General features: G+C 40.5%; 1 protein-coding gene and 1 long non-coding RNA gene across 4 annotated transcripts in view; both read right to left on the bottom strand.

Annotated features, from left to right (window-relative positions):
• Window positions 1–19,131, bottom strand: part of Fas1 (fasciclin 1) — a 62,123-nt gene that overhangs the window by 31,725 nt on the left and 11,267 nt on the right. The window lies entirely within an intron of this gene.
• LOC135833847 (uncharacterized) lies at window positions 186–5,926 on the bottom strand. 3 transcript variants are annotated; one of them, XR_010556575.1, is made up of 3 exons: window positions 1,717–5,926; window positions 1,255–1,621; window positions 186–1,149 (listed from the first exon to the last, which is right to left on the bottom strand). It is a non-coding gene; the product is annotated as an uncharacterized LOC135833847 (long non-coding RNA). The 3 variants fall into 3 exon arrangements; XR_010556576.1 differs by having other exon boundaries at window positions 1,255–1,871; window positions 1,964–5,926; XR_010556574.1 differs by having other exon boundaries at window positions 1,255–2,143; window positions 2,234–5,926.

Genomic DNA, 19,131 nt, shown 5'->3' with positions numbered 1-19,131 from the left:
TAAATTCCAGCAGTGGTGGAACATAATAATACCAATGTTAACGTTACGATAGAAATAAGCTCAGAGTCCATAAGCGTATAACCTTAAGAAATTTTGTAACAAAATATTCCAGCAGTCGTGGAAACATATCTGATTCTATTCATTATTTTAATCTTACGTAATGCATCCAATAAATCCAATGGTCGTGGAATAATTCAGGTGTATCACTAATTAGTATTCTAAGTATATGTTGAATGTTATTTTTCCGTTCGTTACCTATTTTATATTCAATAAAATAAATTTATCATCATGAGAGCAATTTCTATTTATTCCAAAGGAGCAATTTCATCTGTTAGTACATATCAAGCAATACACAGAAAAATCGTACAAAGTAATCGAATAAAACAACAATGTTAGAACAAAGTATAACGTGAAAATTGAAATCACAGGCAACAATCTTACATTCAACATACAAAGCACCAAATGATATCTTATTGCGTAAACGTATAACATCGTGATAAAATAAAAATCTAATTACATCAAGAAGTTATTAAAAATAGTATATTGAAAACAAGTCACCAAGACAACAGCTACACGTAAGTAATAGAAGGCAAACATTCACTACATAATATATTCCGAACTACAAATATGAAATGTTCAACAGAAATCCAAACACGTGTAGCAGCACATCATCATCATATACAATTGCCAAATTCATCTTACGTAATCCGAAATCGATCATCTTCAAGCATATTCAATTCCGTTTACCTTCGAGCTTCGAGTGTCATTTTCGTAACGTAATTCATGGAAGAAAAGCAGTATTCTGAACCAACTAGGAAGAAAATGGAGGCAATACGAGTAAACATCATTACTTGTTCAAGCTGCAACAAATCACTTGGGCAAGGCCCAGACCAAGACCGGACAAATACGAAACTAAAGCTAACTTCGTGTAGACATATCTATCACGAAAAATGTCTAACCAATCTGTATACGGCTTATGCTCCTGGGACCGAAAAATGCGTATTTTCCAGTTGCAACACACCGCTGATTCTTGCATCTGACGTCGAAATACAAGCAAATAATATCCAAATTACGACCGTAAAAGATGATTCGACGTCACCGGCAACTTTAGTAGAACAACTATGGAAGCTACGCAAAGAGAACCAAGAGCTGAAAATAGAAAATAACGATTATATGAACGAAGTCGCTAAATTAAACTCTGACGTAAAACATCTAAATGATCGAGTAAAAGCATCAGTAGAAAAAATCATATACCTGAAAAAATGTGAACCAATCGACAACGTAACACCGGAACACAAGCATGATAATCCGATCGATGAATTTATACAACCTTTAAGCGATGAAGAACACATCCCGGTAGAATCAACATCTAATGAAAAAGAAATCGATGAATCGCAATTTGAACCGAGATACGAAGACACATCAGACGAGGATACGAATTGGAAACACGACCACCAAAAAACAGAAAAAACAGGCGAATTCAAAATTCCGCTGGTTAAATCAACTATTACGAAAACAGCAAAATTACCTGCTAAATCTTCACCGAAGAAATCACCCCCGAAAAAACCATCATCGCCAACCAAAACCAGCAAAACTATGATTCAAATACGCCGCAAGTCTCCTGAAAGAAAACCGATTAATACAAAAAATCTAAAAGTAATACTTAAGCCATCAGGTTCACGATATGTACCAAGAACACCTTTACGTAATACTCACCGACGCAATGCTATCAATCGATATAGAACGAAATACGAGCAGAATAAGTTCGAGTCCATTATAGATAACAACCAAACACGTAGCCCTCTCAAGCCAGGACATTTCGGAGCAATTCGTGACGTAAAAAATTACCGAAATCGACTAACAATCTCGACCTATGACAAAAAAGAACAAGTAGTTCATTTACCGGTAACCAGAGAGATTTTTCAAGAAGAAATCAGAAGAATGACACTAAAAACATCCATACCTGATGAATTCGGTTCGACGTGTAGAAAGTTTCGATATAACCTATACACAACCGGAGCTACACTTACGTTACGAAATAAAGGAACGGAGACTATTTTCTTTTTGCAGCAGTACTGGATGCTGGGCGATGGCCTGGTACATCAAATGGTCCATTTTGCGATAGCCGGTGATCAAGCTTATACTGAAAAATTGGAATACAACGATTACGTGAATGGTTTTATATCAACAACAGACTTAAATAGATCAATCTCAAAAAACGTAACAAAATTACCTAAAAAGGTGCTGATATCGATAGGTCATAAAGATCTCCACGAAAACACTAACGAAGAAAAATTGAGAGACGATTTTAATGCACTGATTAAGACGTTGAGTACTTCGGGCGTAAAGAAAATCTATGTCATACCACCTATAAAACACACGGTACATAGTGATAAGACGAAGAAATTTAGAAATTGGCTAGAAGCTATCAGCATTTCGAAGAAAGATACACATAATACAAACTATATAAAACAGCTTGAAAGCATACTAGACCGAACGTTACCGGAAAAGATAGTCGATAAATGTCCTTTTCTCGATCACCGCATCATTCTGGAGGCTGTTTTGGGTTTGCTGCCTCTTCTTGCTGAGTAAACATCTGTAGACACGAAATCACGTTACAAAGTATCGAAAATCAAGAACCTTATCAATCTTACGCAATTTATACTTCCCGGAATGAAACAGACATCGCAACATGAACTACAGCTCATCCCATGGAATCTGAAACAATAAATAAATTCATGTTAGTCATAGAATAGAATAACGTAATAATGTACAAAGTTTATACATACTGTAATAGTCAATAATCTTCATCACTAATGTATGTCCATTAAGCATTTTTTGATTTTCGTTCGATACTTTGATTCATAAGATGTAACGTGACTTTTCTTTATTTTACACAGATATAGCTACTGTTTAGATATTATTTCACTTTATTCTACGTTTATAATTTTTCCAGAAGTTGGATAATTTTCTTTTCTCTTTTTTTTATATTTTTTTTGTATCATCTGTTCATAAGAAGATGCTTATATTATTTTACTTTTTTATTCTTTTATACAGCAACATGTAAACACCCGGGGCAAAGGATAGGGCACATAGGTCATTCTCCCTTTTTAGTTGTTAGAGTGGTTACATATTCCTATAAGTAATCACTCGGGGCAATGTAAAGGGAGGAATTGCGCCATTTTCCGTCGCTTAGGTGAGGGAAAATTGTTCTCCTTCTACCTTTCGCTCAGTTCTCTTACGTAACCACGCTATCTAGCGGTTTAGTTCGCGTCAGTGAAGCGTTTCACGTTATCCGATCACAACTTCAGTCAACCACGGACTCACTAAGCGAGAGCTTAGTTTCCATTCAATAGATAGGTCGAGGTGCGGAGCCCTATCAGTACGTTCGACGTATGGAGCACGTACTTTCCACCTAATTATTACTGGGATATGGAATATCTTTTACGTAATAGACTATTGGATCGGATCGTGGTTACTCAAGAGATGAACTGCAGCATCTTTAAATTCTCTTCTTAGAGTCATTTATGCCAGACCTGCCCTATCCGGCATAAATGTCCTTCTTCCCTGGGTGGTGTTTTTAACACACATTTGCGACTACTTGTACTCGCTTCCTTTATTCAAATCGTAATTCTATTTACGTAATATAATCAGACTATGTACAATACAGTGCTTAATTAACAATAAAGCTAATGTAACGTTATAGTCGACCGAGTATTCACTTTATTCATATTTCTCTATATGCATAATTTATATTTCATATTATCTCCGAAGAGTAGGTATACGAGGCGGTAAATCGCCAGTGCCTATCTGTGCATAGCACTAGGTATAGGTCTAACCAGGTTGTAAGGGTGAAGTTAGACCATGTAAGACTTTAGCACCTAGGTGCGAGTAATTACTGTCTTTACAACCAAATGATCTTACGAGGAACTTGAAAGCACTTAGTACTAAATGAGGCCAAGTGTACTTACTTTTCAAAGAGAAAAAAATATTCGAATGTGGAAAAAAGTTATCGCTTCGGGGCCCGGGGGAAAAGTATGTAGGTAAGAATAGGTAGTGAAAATCAATTCGTTTTGAAATTCTTTTCAGTTACATTGCAGTTACTACCTACCCAGCGGGAATGGGAAATAGGATCCAACTTGACTCGATCAGATCTGCCCGGAATGCTCGGATCAAAGTTTCGATCGGATAGACCTAATCAGACCAAAATAACTCGGAGACCTGATTTTGGAGCTAACCTGATCTGATCTGATTTGATCAGACCTAAGCGAAGCTGGACATTGCCCAGATCCAATATTATAGATCTGCTCGGACTCGATTACATCTAATCATTTTCTGCTGGGAATGGAATACTCGTGAAAGTCTGGAGCATTTTTCAATCACTAGACTATAGGTAAAGTTTTTACATTTATTTGGATACTACCCATTTAAAAATGTATCAAGTACCAAGCTTGTAGTTGTAGATGCTCGTACGAGTATTAGATTATTAATCTACGAGTACTGTGCTTGTTATATTCTGATGAGAGAGTGTAGTATATTACTCCTGTGTGTAATGTAGCCGTACGCTGCCTTTGCCCCTGCCCCCGCCCCGCATGCCACATTGTATCGTCGAGCCAATAAAGATACGTTTAATACGTAATGGTACCGCGTACCGCATCGCATTTTCACACACACACAAACACGCCATATTAGACTATCAAAAAACAGATTAATAATTTAACGTATACTACTACTCGTCGCATCGTGGTCGTTGCCCCTCACGTTTTTTTTTTATTTTTGGGCGGCCGACCGCGGTGACTTCTTTATTCTTCGTTTGTTTATTATCGAATTGTACTCTTCCTCAGTTCCTCCAGTCCACCTTCTCTGTCAACTGTTCTGGACTCGTAAATTCAAAAGCATCGCGTGAAAAGGCTTACAGAAAATCAGGCACCGTCCGCCGTCGGTCAACTTTACGAAGCGTTGGGTTGCGTCCGTTTCATTCGATTGTCGAAATGATTAATTGGACTGGAATGTACTCGGACTCGCTACTCGAGGAGTCGAGGTTGCAGGAATACCGTCATCATGCGGGTAGATTTAATTAAAAAATTATTACGACGATTAGCGCGCGGTACAGCCATCAAACACCGCTCCTGCGCCTCCTGCGCTCGCGCTTCACTAAATTAAGTAATTCGAAAAAAATTTACGTACAGTGGAAACTTGGAAAGGTATTTGGTACTCCGTACTCGCATTTATGATCGAGCTAGACTATTCATAATTCGTTCGTTCTACACCGTGTACTGTGTACTGTGTATAGTGTATAGTATAGAGCGTAGGTACCAATAACTATGTACGAGTACTTCGTAAGCATACCTACTTAATACTTAATTTATGGCTATATGTCTCATCTCATCGAGCGAGCAATTGAGAATATTTTAGACCTTCGCCTTCGCTGGTACGCTCGTAGTACCCTATGTCCTATGTAGATGATTGTACTCGTACGTACAAGAGAATTATGATGAGTCAGCTCGAGCTATACGAGTATGTGTAACGACAAGCCGAAAAATTGCAAACAGATGACTCGAATTTGATGATCAATTTACTTTTCCCTACGCTAAAAAAATTCGCGAACCTAATTGTCGTTGTCCTATTTCCCCTCCTCGTTTTCACGATCATCTAACAGGTAGCAAATTTAAAAACGATTTCAAGAAACGTAGGTAGTCAAAATCAGGGTGAAAATGACACGAACGCGCATTTCTCTGGAATTTTCCGAGATTATTTTTCTCAACAGTATTGAAATCGGTCCCAGGGATAGGGAAGCGAGGGCAAAAGTCAAAAGCTTGGAAACTTTATGGCCCGAGAGGGAGAAATTTGGGCTTTCATTTCGAACGACGCGTTTATTTAATGCCTACTAAAACGATTAGTAATCCCAAGTTCTCGAGATCGCTTTTTTTCCTTATAGTTTTCGAGTTGAAAACGAAATTCCGCAGATAGGCAGGTACCGGTACCTACAGCGAGTAGGTAGCTGGTAGATATTAAATCTACATTCGTGCCAGCCCTAATATCGTGTGCGCGATGAAAATTGAAAATAATTTCTTACTCGTATTAGCTCGTTGAAGAACGAAGCGAGTTTTTCCACCGCAAGTATTATTTTTACTTCGCCTATCTACTCGTACGTATACTCGTATGTAATATGTATGGGTAGGTCTAGGTACCTTTTACTTCGGTTTACTCGATAAAAAAGTTTTGCTTCCCTCGACTTGTGTTGGTTCGTGCGATTTTGTACGTAAACGTATTATTTGTATATAGGACAGCGTGAGAGAAATCTTGTTTTCGCCCTCGCCCTCGCCCCTTACTGAGTTACTGACACGAGTAATGTATAGATACTTGCCGCGTGAGCAGTGTTTTTCTGTTCGCTTTTTCTAAAGACTCGAGCTTGAGCCTTGAAAACGTGTGTCGACAGTGAAATAAACGTAACCGTACCTACCACCCGCTTAACCGTCGCGGCGCGGTGCGGAGCGGTGCCGGTTTTTCACCCCGTTCGCGTTCACGCCGCTGAAATTCACCCTCACCTACCTACCTACCTACGTCAGCAAAGGTCATGGAACGCGAATTGTTCGTCGATCGATCGACCGGTCGGTGCACGTTATTCCAACTCGTACTCGTGGTCGTGGTCGTGGTCGTCAATAGTTATACTTACTCATACTCTTATATAAGTACCTACGTCTACGAAGCTAAAGCTACCAGTACCCAGAACACCAACACCCTTTTATTACAATCGTGCAAATTGCCTATGTAAATGTGCTCTAAATTCGCCTAAAATCTCTGACCAACTGCGACTGCTGACTGAGTGAACTGCGGTGTAGGAATGCAAACTGCCAGACCGCACGTGAGCTAATGCCAGCATTTTTTTTTTTTTAACATGTACGCTAAAAGTTAAAATTGGTCACATTATTTTGAATTTTTCAAAATTTTTGGACAACTTTGAAATTATTCCACGACTTTTATAACAGAAAACCTAATTTTTGCGTATAATTATTTTATTACGACGCGATGGAGGTTTGAAATTTTTTGGCAGCGTAAAAAAGGGTACCGAGGCATTTCTCCGTGTATTTAAATTTTTTGCAAAATTTCTAACCGTTGACAAAAAAAAAAATTATTAACGTTCAGACGATTCTCAAGTGTTCATCGACGTTTATGTACAAATATGTATATGTAGGTACATAAGGTACTTATGTTGCGTACGCCCGCTCCACACCACACCATCATCACCGTACTATATTACCTGTCAATGTAGGTATGTAGTATGTATAAGCTGTGTAGTGGCGTATACTGTATAGTATACCACGTGACAATCGCCTTGTTTTCCCGTCGTCCCAGTCGCAGTCGCAGTCGTATCGACGGATATCCACACGTTAAAAGAATTGCATAAGTAAAACGCCTGAAAAAGAGCTCTCAGCTGCTAACGGAGCAAATCAACTCCAAGTTACCCGTCTTCGATTGGAATGAGCCATGAGGATGCAATTTCGAAAAGAGCACGCGGTCTCAGTCTGAACTTTCCTCTCTCCCCCTTATTCTTCGGTAATTTTTTTCCGCATTTCAGGGTTGTCAACGTAAGTCTATTTGATCAGATCTTATCAAATACGATCATTTTCTTTTGTTTGTTTGTTTTTTTTTACAAGAATTTTGGAGGTTGGAAATTCAAAAAAATCAAAAATGGTCTGTTTTTAAAAAGATTATATCAAAAATTGAGAAAATAATTTTATCCACGGGCCGCCCTTTTCCTACGTATTACGAGTAAATTCGCGCGTATATTAATCAGATACGTATCTACACGAACTGGAGTCCACCATAAAACAACACTTGTAACTCTCCAGCTACGAAAATTATCGTACAAAAAGTAGGTATAATACATACATTACATATACTCGTAAGTAAGTACGCGAGTATAATATGTGTAGGCAATTAGGCATCTAGGCAGAGGCAATAGATAATCGGTATCGCTGCAAATACATACAGTGCGATAATTGCGAAATAGAGTACAGAGTACACATTTCACACGCGTACGCATAATTTACACTTATTATTACTATTCGTATTTATGTAAAGAGTGATTTGTTTCACATTTTTATTATAATTTATTAAGTATTTACTCGCATTATCGCATTATTACAAAACTAAATGTTAAGATACTTGTATTTTGTAAATCATTTGGCTAGCATCTAGCATTCCGCGCACAGATCATATTTTTCGTGTCGCATGTCGTTTGTCGTTTCATTATCTTTGTGAGTTGTGTTGTGACAATGAGATTGCGATATAATTTGCCGGTCTATATCTATATGGGTAATGGGTATCCGAGCACACCTACCTACTCGTTTGAAAAAATATTTCACGCGAAAAATTATACATTCGTATTATTCGTATTTTAATTTTATAATTTACCAAAATTCTAGAATGAAGAAAATATGTGTTCGATACGATAAAATTTTGTCAATTTTTTTTTAACCCACCTAATACCTACGAGTAGTTGCTGTCGCGCACTAAGCGTACTCATTTGGTTAAATTCGTCGTCATTTCAAGGGTATACCAGAGATACCTAGGCTTGCGCCTCTGAAAAGCCAAGCCAAACTACGATATTCCAACGGAAATCCAGTAGGTACTTTGAATTCTTCGTACGAATAGAATACAAATTGAAGACGAGCCAGTTTTTTTGCTTGGAACGAAAAATAAAGTGGATAAATGGACTCGACAGTAGGCCTATGCCTATACCAAAAGAATGACCTATCGACCTCGAGGCGAGGGTCTGAGCGAAAAATGGTAAAAAAAAAGTGGGGGGAGGGGAAGGGAGGAGAACGAATCCGTGCAAAAGGTTTAGGGTGCGTGAAAATATAAATAACGTGTACGGTAGGACTGGAGGGTTGCGCGGTGCAGCGTAATAAGTTATAATAGGTATTGGCAGGACTGGGCTCGGGCTCGGGCTCGGGCTCGCAAGTCGCATGGCAACAGATATAGACCTCCACCGAAACTACCAAAAGACCAAAACCAAATACAGGGTGCGGTGGTCTGGTAAATACATACCATAATACATATATAGGTATTAGGTACTAGGTATTATGTATACGAGAATACGCGCGTAAATAAGTATAAGTAAATATGGGCATTATAACATACAATACTCGTATACATACTCGTATAGGTAGCGTAGACCTACAGTGGTACAATACTACAATAGTACTCGTAGGTACATCTACATACACACATCACCACACTGCACCGCACCAAATATCCTATTCGGTATTCGGTATTCGGTATTCGATATACGAGTAAATGAAACCGATAACCGGTACGCGAACAATGGGTTTCGAGTAAGCAGCAGCACCCAACACCCAGTACCCAGTACCCACAGAGGTACTTGCATTCCCCATCGCCAGTGAAAAATTTCAGCCGGCGTGGCGCCTCGTCGCTTTATTCCGCTACTGCTTTCGTTTGCTGTTTGCCGGCTGCTGCTGCCGCTGCCGCTGCCGCTGCCTCGACCGTACAATTGTTTAGTCACACCTTGTTAATGTTTGGTCCATATGATCCTTTTACGCGCTACGTGCATAGGTATATACAACATGCATTACTTACACTTTTAATGTACCTCCACCTATATACAGTATATTCTTATCGTCATCGTCAGCATTCATTATTTTGAAGATACCGCATGCTCTGAAATGCACATAAATGCTCGATATTTTGCGATAATTTGTCGGTACTATATTACGCGTATCATTACCACAACCACAACCACCGCCACCGCAATAACAAGCGATGATCTCGGCTTACAATTTGCAATTGCGAATATTGCGATGAATCAACTGTTCAACACATTGACGAGAAGGTCCAACATCATCCTATACCTAAGTACCATGTAATGTACCTACGAGTACTTGTCGTTTATTTGCACAGTCAAATAGGTAAGAGTAATTGGCGAGTACCGACTAATAACAGACTGAGACTGCAGCTTCACGCTCGATATACTTACTACTCGTACGACTATTGACACCTTACGTGTAGGTGTAGTACATAACTACATACGAGTATAAGGGGAACCTTTTGAACGAGCACTCTCCGATTCGAACGAAACCAAACTACCTAGTACCTACATTTTATGTACCTAGCTATCTACCAGATCGAAATTCGAAAAATCATGGCATGTCCTAGAACGTTTCCTCTACCAAAATTTCGGATACTAAAGTCCATTTTTCAGATTTTTGGTAAATTTTTGTAAATTTAAAAAATGCAAAAACTGTTTCACGAAACGTAAGTCGTAAATCATTTTCAGCGAAGTAAATCGAACTGATGTGCATAATTCTTTCTGCTTAACACTCGACAATACTTTCCAAAACTCACGAACCAAAAAAAACTCTAGCATTATGATTATTATCGTTCAGCGTCCATTTCAATACCTATTTAACCTATTTAGGACAAATTTAAAAAGATCCGACCGATCGAACGTAAAAGTGACGCATGTACAACAAAGTCTAACCAATATGTTGTTTTACGTTTACGGATGGGAGCAGAGGTAGAGGCAGAGGCAGAGGCACAGGCAGGCTGCAGCAAAAACGCGCCAATAATTAATCGATAATCAGTCGATCATAAAATTAAACATCAAAACGCTTCTCACGTCTGCATCGAGACTTGCAATACATCGTACGAGTACGAGTACGAGTACGAGAGTTTAAAAATATGAACTACAAGTACGACCGGAAGCATACCTAGCCCAACTTTACCTACCCTATACCACACCAGGTGTAGGTAGAGGCACATCGCACAAAATAAATACGAGTACCTACTACCACCTACCTACATATTAGACAGAAGTATTAAACTACGTAGTACGTGTCTTTTTACCCCTTTATACCCCGACGATAGTCTGTAATTATCGCATTCGTACGTGTAGTCCATAAACAAAGCATCGAACTAATACAATACATTGTATGTATAACGAGTATACATTACATCTACATAGTACATACGCATGCGAGCTCATGAATGGTTCCGATATCTGCTGAATTTCATCGCAACTTTTTTTTTGTACATAGAATCATTCAGAATTACACCTAGGTCCCTTTTGCGAGAAGTTGCAAAATTGCGATAGACAGACGACATCGGCACAGGCATTATGCGCGCCAACACGCCTCGCCTTAACAAGTCTTTTCTGCCGTCTGCCGATATACTCGTAGTTTGAGCACTCGAATGCGATATGCGATATGCGATAATCGTCTAACTACGAGTATGGTTCCTGCAGATTCCTCGAGATGGGTTCTTCGAGACTCGAGTGTTAATTCGAACAAAATTTCCTCTCTTGTTTGTGATTTTTTCACGATTTTCTCGACAACAAAAACAAGAATTATAGGTAGTAGATATGAAGAGGAGGATGTATATCTGACTCGTAATGCAGGAGGAGTAGGTACCTACTCGCAGGTGACGTTAAAACAGACTGTTTATTTATCAGGTCTACATTCAAACTCGGATGATTTTACCATGGCGATGGCGATGGCGATGGCATCGTCGTCGCTCGTCGCTCGTCGCGTCCCAGTCCCATGAAATCGAATCGATTTACGAAACGACGAATCGTTCCAGCGTAATGATCGCGTCTTTTTTAGTTCAGCTGTCTGCGTGAGCGTGATATGTACATTGTACCTACTTCGCTATAGGTATACCTATAAGTGTATAGAGGAAGAGGTCGAGGTACCATACACTACACCATAACCATAGGAAACCACGACGACGGCGACGGCGACGGCGATGACTATGACGTCATCGTACAATGAACGCTCGGTTTCCGGTGAAAAGGTGCGTTCGACGGCCTCGAATCCGTACAAAAACCATCCCAAGTATACCTATGGCTATAGGTAGGTAAGTACTAAAAGAGTCAGAAGCGAGCAGAAACCACTTTATGAGATACAAGCTGTATCAATTGGCACGATCACAATTACCTACTCCGAGTCTAATAAGCAAATACGTACGAGTATGTACGAGTATTTCAGTTTACAGAGTTGATAATTGCGAACAACTTGCGCATCAATTCTTAGCCCCCCCCCTCCCCTCAGCAATCGCACATGGTCCATCCGAAACTCAGCCTGCCATACCTGGGACTTGACTAGCGCACAATAGTCTCCCTGCACTGATGCTGGAAGATCTGGTTGGATCGCTCCTATTGAACCGGATTAGGTCTGACCAGATCTGGTCTAGTAAAATTGGATACGGGGAATGTTCGGATGTGGGATCTAATCAGCACATCTCATCATCAGACGCTTTTCGCTATCTTCCAACACCTTCGTTTGTATTTGTAGGTACGAGTGAACTTGTAATTTTAGGTGTGTAGCAGGTATAGCAGGAGATTTATGAAGAGTTGAAGATAGCTGGCTTAATATCCTGTCAAATGACAACGACGTTGCCATCGCCATTGGAATGATTTCGCATGTTTTACGCGCGGAAACCATGAAAACAGAATTTTCGATCATTGTAACGAAACAAATCGAAACGAAACGAAACGAAACGAAATAATAAAACAAAACGAGAATGACACACCTTGTCGCCAAACCAAGCACTAAGCAGGTAGGCACTCGAGTAACAACTTTACGCGATTTGGCGAGACTTTTGTCTTTCGACAGTAACAAAATCAGCTACTGGCGCTACTACGAGTAGCCGAGTATACGTGAATAAAAAAACAATACACGTAGGTACTCGGCTAATAATGTACTCGTATAGCCTATAGCCTATAGCCTCCGGTAGACAAGAAGACAGTAGCTAATACGAGTAAAAGTGAGTCCAAAGTGTGATGATCGAACCTCTCTTCGAACGAATCTTCAACACACATCGCTATTGCCTATTAGGTGTAAGGTGATCGCTGATCGCATTCCAAGGTCCGAACAATGGACCGCGTCGCGTCGTCAACACGACACGACACGACACGTGACAAATGATTCCAGTCGGAAAAACAGGATCTGAATAGCGATTAGCGTTCTTATTTTCCAGTATACGATTGGACCACGACGAGTGGCCATTTTTTGTAGGTACCCTTCGAGTTGGAAAGCGAATACCAGAGGTCTGAGCATAACTGGTAACTGACGAGCCCAAAGGCTGAGGCTGAGGCCATACCCAAATTTTACCACTTTGCAACCGCGCGCCACAGTTACCAGTACAAATATAAACACAAACTGCAATACCTACCAGCTCCATATCGGCTGGTACTACTTAGCTGACGATGACGTAACCAGCTACCACGAACGGCGCAACTACGAGTACCAGTAAAATGAACGTTGATTGCAACAGGAAACTATTCATTAAGCATTTTATTCGAGAGAACAGCGACGGCGACGGCGACGAAGAAAACGCGTCTCCAATTCTCCATTTATACATACGAGTAAGTTCAATTTACCCCGGCGAACACGGTGTGACCTATGGCATGGCATGGCATTGGCATCGTGTCGTCGAGGCAGGTTGAGTCATCTACTTCTACGTACAAAAGCGGTAGAAGAGATTTACCGAGCGACCCGTGAATTGTGAATTGCGGTTGTGGCCAGTGTCCAGTGGCCACCCTCGTAACATTTATTGCGCCAATTATACATACGAATACATTTTCCACGAAAAAAGAGAATATAAAAGCTCGCGCAGTTACTCGAGTAACCCCTGATAGGCTGATAGGAAAAGCTACGACTACACAAGTTGCACGCGAATAAGGGTGCAGCGAAATAAAAACTCTCGGGTACCGCAAATTTTTGATAAGTATAATTCTCAGAGAAAATTGATTCGAGTTACGCGAACGTTTCGTTGAAAATCGAGTTTCCCATTTCGAATGGGTGAACCGGTGAAAAAGTAATTTTCTATCGTTATAACCTCATCTCCCTCTCGCGGATACCCGTATCCTTCCGATCATCCCACGTAAGCTTTACATATGTAGTTATGTACATATACTCGTATTAGTTGAAAGTTGAACGAGGCAGAGAAAACTTCAACCCGATCTTGGGTGGGTTGGGTATAAAATTTGAGAATTTTTCAAAAACTCCATTAGGGCTTTTTTGCGCAACGATTAAAATGCCACGATCTAGTCAGGGGGCATTGTCAGTGATTTTACGTAGGTACGTGCAGTACGTGCCACGGTGCCACACGGAGACGCACGTGTACTCGTATAGGCCATTGGACTACCACATACGAAGCATTGAATACGAAAAGGTACCTGTAAGGGAAAAGGGAAAAGAGAAAAGAGAAACGGAAGGTAATATCGGTGCGAGTATTTTGCTATTGCTTTCATTATCGGTATTAACACCACTGCACCGCCGCGCCACGCCGTCGTTCTCTCTGTGTGTGTGTGTGTGTATTATTCTAAATCGAAACGGCTGTCAGCTAGCACCAGCTCCAGCAGCTATACTCGTAGTCGTAGCACGCTAGCAAGCCTTATACGCCTATTACTATCATCAACCCCCATCTTACGAGTATGTCTATTCGTATGTAGATGTATATGTGTATTGTGTATACTACACTAATACAGCACTACTTATTATTCATTATACGCGTACATATCTACTCGCTATACCCAATACCCATTACCCAAGTTGTGGCAACTGGCAACCCCTTTTGTAAACATTTGTCGCACGACGACGACGGTCGACAAAATCATTCTACATTTCCACGGTCCGTTGCGTGAGACATCTCACCACCGCCTGGTGTAAGTTTTCAACGACTTTTCTAGGTTCAATAAATTTACCAATACCAATAAGTACCTCATTGATAGGTACATCTATGTACAATACATACAGTACATACGTATCTATATCTACGTTAGAATTGATCTAGTATTGTGATCGCATCTCAACCGTATTACGGTACTACGAGTAATATGGCATAGCAGGTCCTATACCGCGTACCTACCTCTGTTATACTCGTATCTACATTTAATCGATTACCACCACGACGATGGAGATGGCGCGTGCGATGCGTGGATGGCGCGAAGACTGACATCGCGAAAACGTCGTAAAATAATAAACAGACAAAATACGCGTCGAGAACGGCGAGAAAAGCGGAGAAAAAAGTAAGATGAAAGCCGTCGAGGATGATTAATTGGCAAAGTAAGTCAGCCCGAACGTGAATGGTGCGTCACGTCGCGGCTTTGTCGCGCACGGACACGTTCAAGCTCTGCAGACTTACTCGTCGTCGTCGTATCTTATCTTCCAGCTCCAGCTCCAGCTCCAGCTCCGGATACCTATTACTCGTACCTACGAGTAAACCTACTGCAGCATACCAGCTCTACCTTTCTACCTATGGTATATGGCCTATGCCTATGACTATGCCTATGCGGTGCATGGTAGCGTCACCATTAACCATCGAGTACTGCGAATTCATTTTCATTTCACCCGAACACACGCCACATCACGTTTCATCGTTCCGGACTCCGGTTACCCTGTTACCCTGTTACCCTACACCGCCATACTGGCGGACAGTCGGACACCTTTGCTCTCGCGTCTCGCGACTCGACGCGACGCGACGCGTTCCGCAAATTTACGAATTCGCCATCGACCATCTCACACGCGCACCATCCATCTGTGATCTGTATCTAATACGAGTAATCGAGTATCTGCCTGCCTTAGTGTCTATAGTCTACGTATATACTGTCTAGCGCCTATCTAGAATGTCGTTTTACGTGTTACCTAACTATAATCATTATGATTTTCTAAAACAAAAAACGCCGAACGTGATTTCATTAAAATGAGAATAGGTAAAGGATGAAAAAAGCAATTCCGACGAAAACTACAGCCAGTCTTAATATGTTTGTACATTGTGGTGGATCACGAAAAAAAAATCGAACGATTTCGACTAATTTCAGTAGAGACCTTCATTCCGAGTTGAAAGTCATTCGGACAAAATTTTATCCAAGGAGATGCCTCGGACTCGGAGGATAGATACGGGTCGTCTAAGATGGAAAAATTTCGAAAAAATCGTACTCGTAGCGCATTTAGAATTCTAACGAGCAGTTGATGGAAATTTACAAACAGCTTACTTTTGGGTGAATTCGTATTTTTACCCCCCCCCCCCCCCCCATCAAACATTACGCATTATTACTTAAAAGTATCTAATGACAAAACGTTGAAAAGTAGGTATGATTTCTATTCTGAAACAGGAACAGTACTTCGGAACGCGGTGGTTCCAATTTTTTGGTTATTATTAGCAATTTAAATTTTTTTCAAAAATAATCGTTGGAAAAAATTTTGGATTTGAATCAACGCAAAAAGATTTTGAAAACATTACGCCCGAGTCATTCGAATGAGTCGCAAAGATAGTAAACCCGACTCCTTTTCCCCCCTTGAAAATACGTATTTCATTTTGAAAGTCAGGGCTTTACTTCCAAGATGACCAATTTGGCAGTTTTAGAAAATGATAGAACGACGAATCCGTACTTAGTTAACGAGAGGAAACTATAAAAATTATAATTTTAGTTTTTTTTTCTTTTCAAAATGTACATCATCTTGCAAATTAATTAACACGTGTCAATCAATTTGGACGATACTGCAGATATTCGCGGTCTTGAGCGAGGATCGTATTTTTCAACGCATAAACAATTATTATACGCATAAGGTAAAGGTATCTGGTGTACAAGTAAATGCATACCTAGAGATAGAGCGAGGAGCGAGAGCAGGACTCAAGCCGGCTTTCCTCATTCCTCACATCGATATAAGTACATATATACATAATTGATAATTTTTATTACATTTTTGCACATCGGTGTCGTTGCACCACTTCTTGACGGAGGATTGTTTACGTTTGTCGTTTAGCGTTTACCCTTCGTTTCGTTTGCCTTTGCCATAGGCTAAAGGCTAAAGGCTAAAATATGCCGTAAATTGCGTCGCGTTTGCGTTTGAATATGGTCGACTGACGCCAACGCAAACGCAACGATTGCGACGCCGCGCCGGCGGCGTCTAGGCGCCTTTCCTCATTTCATAGTATGGCTATTATAATGTGGGTACGCCGTACGCCGAATTGCCAAACACGTTTAACTTTATCGATCACAAATTGGCCGGAATTCGCGAACCAACCAGCACCAACACGCTCAATGTAACGTGATACGTTTACGTAGACGACAGACGTACACGTGCGTTGCGTAGTTGCAAATTGCAATCCAATTCTACTCGTAGGTAGGTACCTAATATGGTACTTGTTTAATATTGGAAAAATTTCACCAAATTTTTTCAACAAAGTGAACAAGGCGCCGCAGGAAGCAAGGAAGAAAGGAAGCAAGGAAGGAAGCAAGGAAGAAAAAAAAGAAAGAAAGAAAGGAGAAAGGAGGGAATCACGCGATACAACGCAAATCACAATCGAGTTGAAATTTGCGCTTCGCTTGACGATTTGCGCGTAGATTAATTACCCGATCGAGTGCATCGACGCGACGGTGCGACATCCGAAACACGAGATGATTCATTCGGATTGAGGAAGCAACGAAGCTGTACAATTGCTATACTCGTAAGGTACTTGCTAGTACCATACCATACTACCATAGTTGTAGTCGTTCAGCCAATGGCAAACAACCTGCGACCGCCGACCGCCGACCGCCGACCTACGATCTGTGACCAAGTGCAACTTGCGACTTGCGAATAGCAAAGATTAATTAATACTTAATAGGCATAATCCTAATGGCAAACAGCTCGTTGACTTTGACTTATCCAATCCAGCTATACTAGCTACAGTAATACAGTATACGCAATTACGAATTACGATTAAGTACGAAGACGACGAGCACACGACTCGGACTCACTATCAGCGCGCGCGCGCGCGCGCAATTCAATGCAATTGTACAACTTCAACAGTATAATGCACCCTTTACAGCATTATCAACTGAAATTTTATCCAAACTACATAAGTACCTACAACAAGAGGTAGGTTTTCGAAAATGTAAATTGCGAATAAGTAGGTATACTCGAACAGGTACCTAATTGATAAACAGAGAGAGCGAGAGAGAGAGGAACTCGCCGCGCCGTTACGGATGATTATGACAGAATGACGGGCATATCCTTCGTCAACAAGCGACAGCTCGCTGAGCTCGCGATCGCGATACGACACCATCTCGAAACGTGTTCAACCAAGCTTTTGAAAACAAAGAAAAAACAACATTGTACACAATAGTCTACACGCGAACACACTCGCCGCGCCAATCGCCAAACTTATATTTAGCAGTACTTATTACGAAAAAAAAAAACATCAAATAACAATAAATACGTAAGTACCTAAGAAGGTACCGAGTATAGTCGAATAAGAAGAACAATTCAGCTGTAATACGATTCGAGTGATTCATTTGCATCGATAATGATCGTTTTTGTAAAAAAAAATTGGTACACAAATTTGCAATACATAGTTTTTGCTAATTAACTCGAGCGGATCCGCGAAAATGGTGTTTAAAAGCTACAAGGAGAGAGGGAGGGCAACGATCGCAAAGCTGCGTGTTCGTCGTCGTATAGGTTTTTGCTCGACTAGAATCGTGTCAAATTTTCACCTAAGAATATTCTTTTCATAAGTACTCGTAGCTCGTAGGTATGTACGAGTATTAACGTCAGACAATCGTATACGTAGGTACGCAATTTTGCGAACTACACTTCGTTGGCCTTTGGCACGATACGAGCTGGTAGACTGCAGCGACAGACAAGTACACGATAGACTGCCACAATAAACGGAAATCAACAAATTAAGTATGAAACAATGAGCAGCTAATGAGGAACAAGACAGACGTATTTGCGAGTACATAGAAATAGAGGAATAGCTGGTATGTCTATGTACATATTTCCTTCAGCTTACACACTTCGCTTGGAAACAGGTACCTAGGTACCTACCTATTTCGTATTTCGCGTTTGCATCTTTTCAACTTTAATTTATCAGTATTTTTTTAATCTATCGGTATCATTTTGACGAAAATTGTCGTAGAAGCTGCATTAAAAATGCTCGAAATCTGCTTTTCCAATGTAGGTATGTACTTAACTACTTATAGCATAATGACAAAAAAAAAACATAAACGAGAAAAAATCGAAAACACCCAACACGGGATACTCGTTCTTCAATTTAAAGGAAACTATAAACAAATCATTTGAAATCGGCGAATGTCGGTTTGAGACACCTCTCTTGTAAGTT

Source organism: Planococcus citri, chromosome 2 (genome assembly GCF_950023065.1).
Source record: "Planococcus citri chromosome 2, ihPlaCitr1.1, whole genome shotgun sequence".
In the NCBI taxonomy this organism is placed as follows: domain Eukaryota; kingdom Metazoa; phylum Arthropoda; class Insecta; order Hemiptera; family Pseudococcidae; genus Planococcus; species Planococcus citri.
This window is presented reverse-complemented; position numbering and strand designations above follow the sequence as displayed.